General features: G+C 37.8%; 2 protein-coding genes across 2 annotated transcripts in view; one reads left to right on the forward strand and one right to left on the reverse strand.

Moving 5' to 3' along the window:
- The window catches only part of FGF14 (fibroblast growth factor 14), a 596,869-nt gene that overhangs the window by 389,108 nt on the left and 191,423 nt on the right, over nucleotides 1–16,338 (reverse strand). The gene's annotated exons all lie outside the window — the stretch shown is intronic.
- LOC309849163 (uncharacterized protein) overlaps nucleotides 1–16,338 on the forward strand; it is a 56,870-nt gene that overhangs the window by 39,847 nt on the left and 685 nt on the right. The window lies entirely within an intron of this gene.

Raw genomic sequence — 16,338 nt, forward strand, 5'->3', positions numbered from 1 at the left:
TGACTGACTCAGCCTCTTCCCTTGTCCCGAGTCCTGACATCTAGAATGCCCAAAGCCCAGCACCCCAGCTCAGCTTCAGTGCAAAAGAGGATAACAAGGGCCGCAGGAAGGTAAGAAACTGCTAGTGTGGATTGCAGAGACACTATTATGGGTCAGAAGGCTGGAAAACCAAAACTCGGCCAACTGATCCTAATTCTCCCATTGTGTAAAACATGGTCCCAGTGCCTACAAAAAGTCAGCTGTTGATTTAAGTAGCCATTTTCACTCAGTCCCCCGGCTCTCCAATGTAACTACTGAATACTCACCTACTTGTTATCTTAACTTTAATTTTTATTTTTTTTAAAGATTTTATTTATTCATTTGACAGAGATCGCAAGTAGGCAGAGAGGCAGGCAGAGAGAGAGGAAGGGAAGCAGGCTCCCCGCTGAGCAGAGAGCCCAATGCGGGACTCGATCCCAGGGCCCTGAGATCATGACCTGAGCCGAAGGCAGAGTTTTTAACCCACTGAGCCACCCAGGCACCCCTTAACTTTAATTTTTAACTAAATTTACCATTATAACTTAAATTCAGGAATTTTATCTAATTCACTTTTTGATCATGGAACTATGTATCCCTTGACAAGTGGATATCAGGTCAGTGATGAGGAAGAGATACTACGAAAATCATGTTATGGAAGAACAGAAAAAAAAAAGAAAAAAGAAATGAAAGCTGAAAGAAATCCCAAGGGTAGCCTGGAGGATGGAATTTAATAAGGCAGCCTATGGCAATAGTGTAACCACATATCAAATAAGACAGAAGTGACTCTGCAACATGAAGTCCTCACTCTCTCCTGGGTTTCCTACAGCAAGTGGTAAAGAAATGGGGGTCCCATGGAGAAATACCCAGTTTTACCCAATAACCAGTACTATCCCCATAACTGTAGATGATGGCCCAATCTCTGCCTCCTCCAGCCAGCGTGCTTCTTGTCCCCATGACATTTGCAACAACCACTTGATGTGATTAAGAATAGGCCTATTATGGGGTTGAATCATGTCCCCCAAAATATATACTGAAATCCTAATCCCCATTACCTGTGAATGTCATATTATTTGAAAAAAGGGTCTTTGCATTTGTAATCAAGATGAGGACTTTAGGATGAAACTCTTAATCCAAGATGACTGATATCCTTATAAGAAGCCAGAAGAGACAGAAACACAGGAGAGGAAAAGGCCGTGTGATGACAGCGGCAGAGACTGGAGTGATAGACGTGCAAGCCAAGGAACTCCAAAGACTGACAGCTGGAAGCGAGGAAGAGGCAAAGGAGAATTTCACCTCAATTCAGTCTCAGAGGGACCATAGCCTATCACCGATTTTGGACTTTGAGATTCACAGCTGGGAGAATAAATTTTGGTTGTTTAAAGCCACTCATTTTGTGGTTCTTTGTTAGGACAGTCCAAGGAAACTCTAAGTTGAGTCAGTTGTCCTAGATTTCTAAGTGGGCCCAACACAATCACGGGGATTCCTAAAGGTAGAGAACCTTTCCAGGCTGTGGTAAGAGGCAGAAATTGTGATGGTGGAAACAGAGTTAGAGAGATGCCATGCTGGCAGCCTTGGAGATGGAAGAAGGTGGTCACAGGCTAAAAAGAAAGAAGGCCTCTCAAGTGGAAAAGGCAAGGAAGGAGACTCTATAGCAGGGTCTCCTGGAGAAATGTGGCCCTGCCAACCCCTTGCTTTTAGCCCACTGAGACCCATGTTGGGCTTCTGATCTCCAGAACAGTAAGATAATAAATTGGCATGGTTTATGTATGTAATCATTTTCTTATGGTTGTGGTAGAAAACTAATACAATAGGCCTAGATTACAAAAACAGTGTACTCAATCAATATTACTAGTTATTATTTGAATTTCATCAAATTTTGTGGAACTCTGTCTTCTCTCTTGTTACATAGGTACCTAATTAATGTCCTCAGTTTTCCACCTTGACCCACAAAGCCCAAAATGTTCTCCATCTGGCTCTTTATAGACCAAGTTTGTGGACCCCTTCTTTTGAGTGTTAGCCAGTTTCATGTTAGTGAAAAGGAAAATACTTAAAGTGTAGACCTTTCCCTTCTGGATATTTCTTCCTGAAGTTCAGATTAGAGGAGAATTATTATGAAAAGCTGTATAATTGTAATGATCAGAAAAATTAAAACAAATATACTCACTCTTACTATATTGATTCTTTTTAAAACCCATTTGGGCAGTCTGTGATGGGCCACCACAGTGCCCTTGGAATGGCAAACTATGAGTCAAGAATCAGAAGGAGGTATTAAAGATCCGGGAACAAAGATGAATACTGACTTCTATTTCCAGAGATCACTCCATGCCCAATCATCCCAGACAGATGAATAAGCTACCATTCCCACCCACAGGGGGCTTTGTAGCACCAACAGTGAACTAGCTCTATATAAAAGTGTTTGATAAGACTTTCTCAGTGTAAGACCGAGAAAACAATAAAAACTTTCCAACTTGAAAAAAGGAGATTTACCTTTAAAATGTTCAGAATTCATTCCTCTAAGGATTTTTTCAGAATTCAGAAATTCCAAATGAGACAATCAGTAAGTTAAATAAGATGCTGTTCTTGCGTATTAATCATCTGTTCAGAGTTCAAAACTTATTTGTCTTAATCACACCATTTGGAGGTTGGGAGTCTCATTTGGAAGCACTGGAAGCGAAGAAGGTGTAAATAGATTGCTGAAGACAGGCTGAGTCATTAAGAAAAGTGATTAGCACTGCCAGATTGTCCCTGCCCTACAAACCAGTTAACCCTGCTCTTGTTTGAGAGAAGACGGTAGCTTAATGAAAAGTATCTTTTATTCAGTAATAACAAATAGTTGTTTAGTTTCTACCATGCACCGGGAACAGGAAAGCCAGACTTACCCCAGCTCCTTAGTGAACTCAGTCTTTTGCTGTTAGAGCAGTGGGTGTGTTTAACGCTTGCCTCCCTCATACTTCAGCACGTCCGACCCTACCCCACAGGAGCTGGTCCGTGGACCCCATTAGCAGACAATAGGCACATGCAGAAATATCTCCACCATTGCCAGATAGCTCAAGAAATACAGTAGACAGGCCAGACATGGACTTCAGAGTCAGTCAGACTTAGGTTCAAATCCACTGTCTTTATCAGCAAGGTGACAGTGGGAAAACAGATGGGCCGGTTTTCAGAGCTCAGACATAAAATGAGCATAGCATGTCCTCCATGGTGAGCTCTGAGGACACAGAAGTTCATCCAGCTGGCTACCATAAAAGGTCCTCAGTAAAATTTAACCACCATGAATGCCTTTGAAGGAGATAAAGCAAATGTATAGAACACTTAAGATGTCTTTGAATAGTTCTGTAGAATTCTTATTCACTAACTAGGTGTCTGTCGCAAAGGTGCCTCAGTAAAGGAGCACCTGCTCTATGCGCACATGTACCTCGCACGTACTTGTGGTAGAACTGTCTTGAGATGGTGAAAATGGGCCAGGAAAGGAAAGAATGGCACATTAGACAACTTGGAATAAAGGCACAGTATTGACTGTTATTTCCAGGGACACACAGAAGCCTCCTAATCCCAGTACAATATGAGGATGTCAACAATTTTAAATTGAGGAGAGAATAAAAGAATAAGAGATGCATGGAAGGAAGGTTGGGAAAGGTGAGTCGGGGTGACAGGGGCCGCCGAGGCGGGCAGGAGGCAGGCAGGTGCACATCTCTAATTACGTAGAGCAGTTGGTGCAGTCCCTCTACCCACCTGCACTCAGGTGTCTGGTGAGCAGGGACCATGGTGACTCTGGCTCTAAAGTTCTGTGATTGAAATAATTCTATTCCTTGGAGGTAGAGTAGGGATAAATGACAATGGAGAGGTAAGAAGGTGATTTAGACAGCTTTTCAAAAAAAAAAAGATAAATGACTAGTAAAGATAAGCAAAAAAAATGATCTTTTTTTAATAATGCAGATTAAATCAGTGTGATGCAATGTTCACCTATCAAATGAGCAAAGAATTAAAAAGCAGACCAGGGCACAGGGAAATAGATGTATTCAGACATTGGTGGCAGAAATGCAAATTGATGTAAGAGTTTAGAAAATAATATGGTGATATTAAAATAATTTAGAATGTTTATACCTTTTTACTTATTAATTCTTCTTGGAAACAATCATACTGGAATTATAAGGAGATATGCCAAAATGCTCACAGAAAGTTATGTACAGAAGTGAGGCACAACAGAAAAAATTGGAAATCCCCCAAGTGTTCAATATTAACAGGATGCTTTAAAAAGCCAGAGCATATCCATATGCTGGGGAACTTTGTAGCCATTAAAAATAAAGGCTTTTCAATAACATGGGAAAATTTAATAACATTAAAAATGTCAAGTAAAGAAAGCATATGTTCTCACATAAGCTAAAAATGTATTGAGAAAAATACACCCAGAAATTAATATTGCTAGAATTATGAACACACGTTTCCTGATTCTTTGTGTTTTTTTTTTCAAATATTCTAAAAGCGTATGTGTTATCCTTAAGCTCAGGAGCTCAGGAAGGATATAAAGCTAAAATAATCACCATAATAAGAAAAAAGATAAAATGGAACTGTTCTTGTCTACTTTCTTTCATAGTTCTGAGGACTTACATCCATGGAAAAAGAAGAAAATATTCACAGGAAAAATAATTTTATCTATTGATTTCGGAAAGGTGATGAGGCTATGAGAAGAAACAGGTGGCAACATAAATTTTTTTTAAGATTTTATGTATTTGCTTATTTGTTTGTTTATTTGAGAGAGCATGCATAAGTGCATGAGCAGGGCAGGTGGGGGAGGGGCAGAGGGAGAGGACGAGAGAATCCCAAGCAGACTTTGCCTTGAGCCTGGAGCCTGACACAGGCCTGACCCCATGACCCTGAGATCATGACCTGAGCTGAAAACAAGAGTAGGACGTTCAACCCACTGAGCCACCCAGGTACCACAGGTGGCAATATAAATTCCTGAAGAGGGAGCTGCTCCTAGAAGAAAATTTCTAAACGTCTCTCCAAAATATATGCCACATAATATGGCATTTTTCATTTCCATTTTCCAGACTTCTTTTGATTGAATAGTTATGCAATAGAATTAAAGCTTTATAAATATATCCAGGCTACATTCTCTTCCTAGATGTTTTACAGTCATTTCACCTGTAATAAATTTCTTAGAAGTCAGGGAAAGAAAAGTTTCTTTCTGCAAAAGTCTAAAGAGTTGCATTGCATTCAACTATGATATGCTGTGGTCTTTTGAATTTCTCAACAGAGACATTTTAAAATATTTATTTGCTCCCATCTTCTTCCTCTATTACTTGACTTTTATATTTTAATCTGAGTTAAAGGATCTATTATATAGGGTTTTATCTAAATCCCTTTGGTTATCAACATAAATGTATATAACATACATATTTATGGCCTATATAATTACATATATTATATATGATTTATTATTTATTTAATAAATATATAACAAATCGTGAGAATAATGATGTGAACTCGACTGTGGTGATCATTCTACAATAATATACATATACCAAATCTTTATGCTGTATACCTGAAACCAATATAATGTTGTCTGTCAGTTATATCTCAGTAGAAATATATATGTAGGGGTGTCTGGGTGGCTCAGTGGGTTAAAGTCTCTGCCTTCAGCTCGGTTCATGATCCCAGGGTCCTGGGATTGAGCCCTGCATTGGGCTCTCCGTTTAGCGGAGAGCCTGCTTCCTCCCCTCTCTCTCTCTGCCTGCCTCTCTGCCTACTTGTGATCTCTGTCTGTCAAGTAAATAAATAAAATCTTTAAAAAAAGAAATATATATGTAGCAACAATAATAATAATGATAAACCATATCAGATGCAGAATAAGAAACTTATCTTGTAAAGACATCCATATGAATTAATACTACACCTTCCCTTGAATGTAGCCTCAAGAATTTACCTGCATTAGCATGGTATAACTTTTTCTAAGTAAAAGAAAATATGTACATATGTCAATAAGTAAAACTGACAATTTACAAAACAGGAAGATTGCAGTTATTGTCATAGTAAATGAAATATTGCCATTAATAAGCTTAATATTTATCTGGGTAACATAACCATTATTTTCTCTAAAATAGCTCAGATTAGGACTTACCTGCACTTCAGAATAGAATGGTATAGTGTTCTGCCAACTTAGAAAAGATTTCCTTTAAAGGAAAAGATCCTCTCACTCATTACAAATTTTGAACAAATTATGTTTATAACAATATTAATATATGAAACTCAGTATCATCTGTCTATCCATATGACTTGTTTATATCTCTAAAACTAAAAAACTATAAAACTAAAAAAGTTATTTTAGAAGTTAAAAGCAAACAAAGCTACAAAAGTGGTATGAAAAACAATAACATTACTGCGAATACCGTACTGTTTGCTAAAACAAAATAACTATTCTTTTTTTTAAAGATTTTTATTTATTTATTTGACAGACAGAGACACAGGGAGAGGGAACACAAGCAGGGGGAGTTGGAAAGGGAGAAGCAGACTCCCCGCCGAGCAGAGAGCAGGAGGTGGGGTTCAATTTCAGGACCCTGGGATCATGACCTGAGCTGGAGGCAGCCTCTTAATGACTGAGCCACCCAGGTGCCCCCAAAGTAACTATTCTTACTGTGAATGTGATAATACACAAGCACATTTAAAGTCTGACATATCTGTATATGCGATTTTTCCAACATTTTTCTCTGTTCTAACCCCTATGAACTCTCCCCTGGGATGGAACACACGTGGGTTCTACATGGGATGCTCACAGTGAGCACACAGAGGCACACACTGGAGTGATACACGTGGCACACATAAGAAGCCTGTGCGGGCACATGCCTGAGTTGCATGTAGAGGACAGTTCCAGTCTTTCCCCCATTCACTTAGAAATAAATAAATAGCAGTCATCATGCTAATCACATGATCAACCCAATCAGAAATATGGGTAATAAAATTGCATGACTGAACTCATGTATTTGGAACATACTTACATTCCTTTTTTTAGACTATAATCAAAACGAAATTATAAAACGAATCGGTTTTTTGAGGAACACTCAGGCACTGGGAAAATGTTTATACATTCCTGTTTGAGGAACTCCAATATCTATATCAGGACTTAAGTCCAAATATTTTGAAAAGCTTTTTTTTTTTTTTTAATTAAATAGAATCTTAGAATTACTGATCTGAATAGAATTGCTAGGGAGCCTGAGTCTGGCCAGATCCGAGTTACTCATTTTTGTTGCTGACTCAGACCAACAGCATCAGCAACAGAATCCCTGGGTTGGGAGCCCAGGCATCTAACTGAGCCTAGTCTCCATCCTTTCCAGTTATCTTCTCTTTCGTATCTTCTCTCTTTTCCATCTTACTGGCCTGCCCTTGCTCTTCTCAAGTACCACACTCATTTGGGACAAGCAAAACAGACACACCACTGAAACAGATTTGTTTCAATGTCATACTGACATTTGTTTCAATGTCATTCTGAAAACCCATTAAATAACTCCTCTGTGGAAGGAAAGCCATAATGGTTAGAGTCAGTCACATAGCTAGAAATTCCAAATTCCCCTCCAAATATTTAAGACTGAGGCCTTTTCTCTTCATTAACCACAAAATAATCGACCTCTAAGGCCTGCTCACGTGTGTAGGTTAACACAGACAGCAATGGACATTGCACCTATATTTGGTAGATGTTTACATAGCTTGCTCTTACACAGACAGCTATGGTCTCATGAGGAAAGCATGAAGAGAAACAGATACCCTATAAGCTGATCTACTGAATTTTCAGCAATTCATTCAATTTAACAAATACTTAAGTAACTGTGATCTGAAAAATATTGTGCAGTTTTGAGTTTTCTCTTTACATCAGTGATAAAATAAAAGAACAATATACCTAGACTCCAAGTTTTATTCACCCATCTCCTTTATTTAAAACATATATTGATCATTCATCTTGATGTAGTAGGCATTGTGTTGGGTTCAGCAAAAGATTAAAGACAGGACAGACTGCTTCTCAACTAAAGGATGGGGATATGTGTTATGGATCAACTGGCATGTAACTTTAGACTAGAAAACATCAGAACTGCAACAAAGAGGGAAAACAAAGAGAGTCAAAGAAGGGCCTCTGGGTAGTTCAGTCAGGTAATCATCCAACTCTTGATTTTGGCTCAGGTCATGATCACAGGATCTTGAGATCAAGCCCTGCATCAGGCTTTGCACTGTGTTTGGATCCTGTTTAGGATTCTCTTTCTCCCTCTCCCTCTGTCCCTCCTTTCTACCCCCACTCACACTTTCTCTCTCTCTTTAAAAAAAAATTAAAAAATAAAGAGACCAAAAGAAAAAGTAAGAATATGGTCAACTGCAAAGATCTAAGTTCATGCTCCAGTATTTTTCATTTGCTCTCTGTGCAACCTTGGGAAATTATTTTACCTCTTCAAGCCATAATTTCCTTTTATGTACCAGAAGGCTCAATGGAAGCACTTAACAAATTGTTTAATTAAAAAAAAAAAATGTTCCTTGGTCTTGCTGAGTCTGAACCAATCATCTCCTACTAGGATTTGCTGGATGAAGAAAGGAAACTCTTTTTGCAATTAATGCACTGTTACTTTGATTTTCTATTCCTTGAAAATGACTGGTTGAGTCACATTTCATATGTATTTGCTAGATTTTGAATTAAAGTAGTTGTATTATATTTGAAAAAAAATGTTTAATTTTATTTTTGTTTTTAAGAATTAAATGAGAAAAAAAGAATTAAATGAGATAAAGTACAATATCTGGCACAGAATTAGTGTTCAATTAAGGCCACCTGTTTTCAATATATTTATTATTTTGAATATTCTGTTGTCAAAATAGCATAAGAAAATGCACAGAGCCAGAAAATATAGAATGGAAACAGTAAAGTTTAGGTCTTAGAAGAAAAAATTTGGAATTTCTAGAGGTCTTCAACTTTTCACCTTGAAAAGTTGATCCTGGTCAAACTGAAAAACAAGCTGTGAAGTTTTTCTTCAAAAATGAAAGGGACATTATTACCAGATAAACAGATAATTCATTGCTCATAGAACTATCCTATAAGAAATACTAACAGGAGGGATGCCTGGATGGCTCAGTAGGCTGAGGGACTGGCTCTTAGTTTCTGCTCACTTTATGATCTCATAGGCTGTGGGATCAAATCCTGCACCAGACTCTGCGCTCAGCAGGGTGGGGAGTCTGCTTGAAGATTTCCTCCCTCCGCCTCTCCCCTCCAATTTTTCTCTTTCTCTCTCTTTCTCAAGTAAATACATAAATCAAGAAAGAAAGAAATAAAGACTTAACAGGAGTCCTCCAGAGTAAAATGAAAGAATACTAAACAACAAATAGAATCCACATGCAGAAAAATTAGAAGTACCAGCAAAGGCAACCGTATAGGTAAATATAAAAGACAAAATAGATGTACTTTTGGTTTGTAAATTTTTCTCCTAAATGAAAGATAACTGCATAAGTCAACAATAATAAAATTGTGTTGCTGGACTTATTATATATAAATTTCATGCTTATGATGTACAAGAACACAAAGGAGAGCGAAGGGAGCTGTATAGCAGCAAAGCTTTTATGCTACTGACATTAAGTTGGTATTATCCTAAACTAGATCTTTAACATAAGATGTTAACTGTAATCCCCAGAGTAAACATTAAGAAAATAACTTTAAAAATAGAATAAAAAACAATGGCAGAATTAAAATGATATACTAGAAAAGATTTATTTAGCACAAAAGAAGATAGTAATGAAGAAACAAGGAGAAAAATAAGACATATAGAATACAAATAGAAAAATGGCAGATGTAAAATCTACCTTATCAGTAATTATATTAAATGTAAATAGAATAAACACTCCAATCGAAGGAGAGATTGACAGAATAAACAAACATAACCCAATTATATACTGTCCTGGAAATACGTTTTAGATTTAAGTCACACATAGTTTAAATATAAAAAGATTGAAAAAGATATACCATGCAAACTGTAACAAAAAGACAGCTAAAGTGACTATATTACTATCAGACAAAATACACTTTAAGACAAAAATTGTTATTAGAGACAAAGGACATTTTATAGGATTAAAATTGTCAATCCATCAAGAAGACACAAAAATTATAGGTACATATGTACTTAACAACAGAGCCTAAAAATGCATGAAGCAAAACCTGACAGAATAGAAGGGAGAAATAGACAATTCGGCAGTAATAGTTGCCAATTTCTATAATAGAACAACTTCACAAAAGAGCAACAAGGAAATAAAAGACTTGAATAACACTCTAAAACAGCTAGATCCAACAGGCATATATAGAACAGTCCCTTTGAAAACATCAAACCAGGGGTGCCTGGGTGGCTCGGTTGGTTAAGCATCTGCCTTCAGCTCAGGTCATGATCCAGAAGCCCGAGGATCAGGCCCTCTCTCTCTTTCTCTCTCAGGCAAATAAATAAAATCTTTTTTAAAAAAATCAAAATACAAAATTTTCTCAGGTGCACATAGAACATTCCACAGGATAGATTTAATACTAGGTCATATATGCAGTATTAGGCCATAAATATAGTATATGTATATGATGAGATACTATTCAACTATAAAACTGAATGAAATATATACATGCTACCACATGGATAAACCTTAAAAACATTATGCTAAGTGAAAAATGTCAGACAGAAAAGACCACATATTGCATGATTTCATTTATATGCAATGTCTACTATCGGCAAATCCAAAGAGAAAGTCGATTTCTGCTTTGCCACGGCTGAGGGAATGAGCAGGAGAATAAAGAGTGATTGCTCATGGGGGAAAGCATTTCTTTTTGCAGTGATGGAAATTTTCCAGAATTAGGATGCTCATATGGTTTCGTGAAAATAGTAAAGGCTTCTGAATTACAGACTTTTGAAAGGGTGAATTTTATGGCATGCAAATTATATCTCAAGTTAAAAAATACTGGGAGGCACTGAAAGGTTGGTTGATAAAAGAAAACAATTTGTTTATTGAAAAAAATTAATTGTGTGCTTTACAATGGCAACAAAGACGTAAATATGATGCTGCTGCTTATGATGGTCATGAGGAGGAGGACAGCTAAGATTAATTAAGCTATACAAAAATTCTATGAACAGAAATTTTTTTATCCTCATTTTTCAGATAAAGAAAATCAAGTGTAGAGAAGCAAAGTCTGTTAAAGTTATCCAGCTAGGAAAAAAAATAGCAAACATGGAATTCGATCCCAGGTCCTTAGTCACTAGCAGTCATTCCCTACTCTTGAGATCACATTTTCCTGGTAGAAATAGACAAGTAGACATATCATAGCCATCAAATAAAAACAAATATTCAGTGAAGAAAAGCAAATGAGGACAACACGAAGGATGGTTCTGTTCTCAAGCAGAAAGGGCAAGAACATTCCTGGCAGATAACTAGAGAAACTGGAGTCCTACAACAAGGATGTCAGACATTTCTTGATGACTTGGCATCTTTCTCACTCCCTATTGCCTTAACTCACTGCATGCCCCCTACACACACACACAGACACACACAGAGAAGCACGGTATAGGTAATTTAGATATTAGCTGAGCTCGTTAACTACATAATCATCTGACAAACACGTTGTAAAGTGAATTGGTTTCTTACTCAGCTTGGTTTGAAGGCCATGCTGATATACTTTGTAGACAAGACTTTAGGTACAGAGGCCTCTCTCCTGAACATTGTGAACTCTTTCAAGTTCTTGTTTGAAGAGTTAATTGAAACTCATTTTTGACACAATTATTGGTAGCCTACCCAATAAACTACCATTCTTACCCTGAACAAAATATATGTAAGCTGCTATCAAAGACGTAAAAGGTAGAGCACCATGAGTCTACAGAAGGAAGAGTCACGCCTTAAGCATAGAAAGCATAGAAAGAACATCACATTTAGATAATGATTTTTCTGATCAAATTTGTTGCAGACAGACAGAAGACAGAATTAGATCAGTAGTGAGTTTACAGAGTAGCATTAATGATGGGAAAGGAATTGAATCCACAAATGTCACTTTGGAGAGAGGAAGCAGGATGTATATGTCCTCTCTTAATAGATTAATTAGGATAAACTAAACAGCATGTTCAGAAAGTTTATAGGATTGGCAAATAATGTTTTGGTAAGGTCATTATAAGCCATTCAGTGGCTATTATGATGGTAATTTACAGCCGTGACAATTGTCTAGACAAGGAAATTAAGACATTACTGGTTCCAATTTTAATTTGAAACAAAGCTAACCATATCATATTAAGTGTCCTGGTCTTGTGGCCTCTAGCCACTGGCTGCAAATGTTAAACTCATTTGCTGTTTTTCCCAGAACAGCTAACAGGACTGGGCAGAGGCAGGAGAAAGAAATAAGTCAATTGTAAAGATATTTGGATTCAAGAAAAAGACTCAGGGAAGAAGAAAGATCCTTCCTGCACAGCAATGTTATCTAACCAGCAGGGTTCTCAGGCTGCCTGATAGTGAAGAACATCCCATGAACAGCCTCCCATAAGAGGGGTAGGTGTGTCTTTTTGAAAAGAGGCCACAGCTGAGCACAAGACTCTGTTTCTTCTGCCGTTGTGACTTAAAGTTAAAGCAAGGTGGAGGGTTAGTGATCTTAATGAATAAGAGAGAAAATAGAAGGGCAAGACCCATTACTGTGAGCAGGACCTGGGAGGACAGTTCCTCAAGATCACAGTTAGGGGTAAAGGATTGTTAGACCTGCTCTTCATTTGCATTTGATAGCAAGTGAACCACATGTAGTCTTCTTACTGAAGTTTTACTATACTCTCTAAGACAATTACTTCTTAACATTTCTCTGTTGGTCCTGCTACAGTAGATATCAGGTCACTGTTAGAGGTGGAATGCTTTGGAATCCCCCTTAGGGTATGCTGTCAAGCTCTACCCATAGCCTCACCCCTTCCCCAGGGGCTACCCTGGAGGGTGTCCTGGCTTGGAGAGAGCAATGTGAGGTTTAGATAGGGTTGTGTCTTCTCCTAAGACCTTGGCCAAGTCACTCTATTCTGCTTGCCTTCAGTTTCTTTATCTGTAAAAGGAGGAAGGTAAACTTATACCTTCAAAATTCTATGGTTTTAGATGCCCCTTCCATATGAAATCAATTCTTCAATTCCTTTAAAATCAATAAAATATAAATAAACAATTAGAGATACTTACATATTTATCTATAAACATATTATATATAATAAAATATGTTTATACATAATAAAACAAATAATGTCAATCTATATGTAAGTATTTTACATACAGAGCATAGCACACACAGATTTACTATATACACAAGATATATTCTCATAGGGGTTTTTTCAGTCTCTAAACAGCACATTCAAAATACTTTTAGGTCAGTACAAGATTATTTTCATTTTCTCAGAATCGAAAGGTGGAAAAACCTCCTGCGACACGGTAGCCCGCTCCTTACTCAGGCTGGTATTTGGCCATGGGAAACCTTTGACTGAGTAGGAACAAACATCTGAATATGCTGTCTCTGCAAAAATGGCCTCAGACATGGCAATGAGATAAACCATGTTTTCTCCCACTTGTCCACTTTAGCCCTCTCTTTTTGGGGCACCAACCTGCTTCCCCAGCCTTCCTGGCCACCTACAGGGCCTGACCCAGATCTGCTATCACACTCTCTCTTCTAGAAGGTTCTTCCTCTACCTCACCCATTGAAAGTTGACCCTAGCAGCAGCAAACCACGGTGTTTCCATTTAGACACCAACAGAAGCCAAGTCATAGTGCTAGAACAAGAATCAAAGGAATAAACAATGTTCTGAGGCTGAGGTTCTATCATCCCAACTGGAAGAGGAAAGTGTGTCTACAATGGTAGGTAAGGTATCTTCCAACTGTATAATTCTAGGACAAATCAGTCCACACCAATGCAAAATATGACACATATAAAATTTAATTATAGCCTTCTAGGGACTATTACCCAGCCAGTGTTAATAATTCAAAGAGTGAATATTTCAGGCACGTGGGCTTTTCTGCTTCCACCGACATTATATTCTCTGGGCAGCTGCCTATTTCTCAAACTGCCTTTAGGAAGCCATAGGAGCCTGAACTGCAATATGCAACCAGGCTATTCATGCAGAAATTGAACAGAGCCTACTTCTGAGTGGGGGAATGGGGGTGTGGCAATTTTACTTCCTCCTTCTGAAGACCAGAGAAGATTTCTGCTCCACCTGGCGAATTCTATATCCTTTTGGACTTCTTAAATATTGCTCCTGGAATTGACTGTCATTTATATATTGAGAGGAAAAATCTGCCAAAATGATTTCATTATTCAAATGCTTTAAAGAATCATTAAAATACTGACCCTGTGGGATGAAAGGAGCCTCCCCACGCTTACTTGATATCTTCCTCCTGCAGTCTTTGACACATTTGCTAGACAGCCTCAGCCTTTCAACGGGAACTAGATGTTTGAACTGCCCGAATAAATGGAAAACACTTACTCTTCACTCTTTGCCAAACTCCAAATCTAAAATTGCCTCAGTGAAATTACCCTCTCATGTCTAAATGTGATAAGAGTGACCAAGGTCTTAAAATATACAAGGAACTGACTCAAGAACAGAAACACTATTATTTCATTTACCACCTATCTCTTGAGATTTGTAAAGCCGTGTAAGCAGTTGTCTGTCTTATAACTTTTTCATCCATTCAAATCAAATCTCATCCACAGAAAAGGCAGGTACTGGTTGCTTATTAGTTAGAATAGTCTAGTACCTTCATTTATTAGAGTGCCGTTCCTTGAAAAAATTAAAACACTCATACAGTATGTCATTGTTTAAAATCTTAACTCCCGAAATTGTATCTTTAACAGTAGTTGTAAATATATATCTAAGAGTTAATGATCATTTTCTAAATGCTACGTCTGGGTTAAGATTAGCTTTGTCCGTATTACTTCATTTATCTTTAAAACAACCTGATGAAGCAAGAACTAATATGACATGGTGAAGATGAAAAATGGGTTCAGGTCACAAAGCTGGTTAGTTAGTTAGTTAGAATCCTGATCCTTGACAATAGACTACCTGATGGATTACCAGTCCTTCAAAAGTGTCCTTATTATCCAGCCTAATTTTTTTCCACATGTCCCCATTGGCATTTCATGACTGGAGGACCCAGAAGTCCTGTAAGTCATCTCTCCGATTCCATGCTGTAACCTATTCCACAGTCTCCCCTGATCCCCCTACAGCGTTGACTTCATTCTACACCTATTACCCTCACTCATATAAACCAGTCCTTTGGAAAAAACCCAAATTCACACACACTTCACATTCAGACCTCATGTGCCAAAACAACAGGTCTTACTATTTTCAGGTAAAAATACTGAGTATTTTCTTCTTTACCAAAATCACATTCCAAGACTCAGTGCATATTCCTTTCCCTGTTTGAGATCCCCTTCCTTCTGCACTGGCCAAGGTTCTCAAGCCCTACTTCCTCCAAGAAGCTTTCCACATAATTTAGCAGTTAGATTACACTTTGGGGACCCATTTTTATACTAGCCCAGGAAAATAATCTCTGCTTCAGTAGAAAGACCACAGGGCTTAGAATCCAGAGACCTATGCTGAAATCCTAGTTTTTGTAATTTATGTATTACCTTGTAGCCTCGGGGTTTGCATTTATGATGTAGAGTCATTAGTCTCTGTGTCACAGGATTGCTATAAGGATTAAAATAAAATTATGAATACACACATATGTATGTGTGTGCCATATATATATGACATACACATGAATATATATGTATGTATATATGCTTTTGTACACACACAATAGTTTTGAAAGCTATAAAATGCTCTAAAGAGGTAAAGAAGCATTGCTATATGGTTTTTTTCTTTTCAGTGAAACAGTATTCATTGTTTTTGTACCACACCCAGTGCTCCATGCAATCCGTGCCCTCTCTAGTACCCACCACCTGGTTCCCCCAACCCTCAGATTGTTTTTCAGAGTCCATAGTCTCTCATGGTTCACCTCCCCTTCCAATTTCCCTCAACTCCCTTCTCCTTTCCATCTTCCCGTGTCCTCCATGTTATTTTTTATGCTCCACAAATAAGTGAAACCATAAAATAATTGACTTTCTCTGCTTGACTTATTTCACTCAGCATAATCTCCTCCAGTCCTGTCCATGTAGATACAAAAGTTGGATATTCATCCTTTCTGATGGAGCCATACTACTCCATAGTGTATATGGACCACATCTTCCTTATCCATTCGTCTGTTGAAGGATATCTTGGTTCTTTCCACAGTTTGGAGACTGTGGCCATTGCTGCTATAAACATTGGGGTACAGATGGCCCTTCTTTTC

Source organism: Mustela nivalis (assembly GCF_964662115.1).
Source record: "Mustela nivalis genome assembly, chromosome: 15".
Taxonomy (NCBI): Eukaryota; Metazoa; Chordata; class Mammalia; order Carnivora; family Mustelidae; genus Mustela; species Mustela nivalis.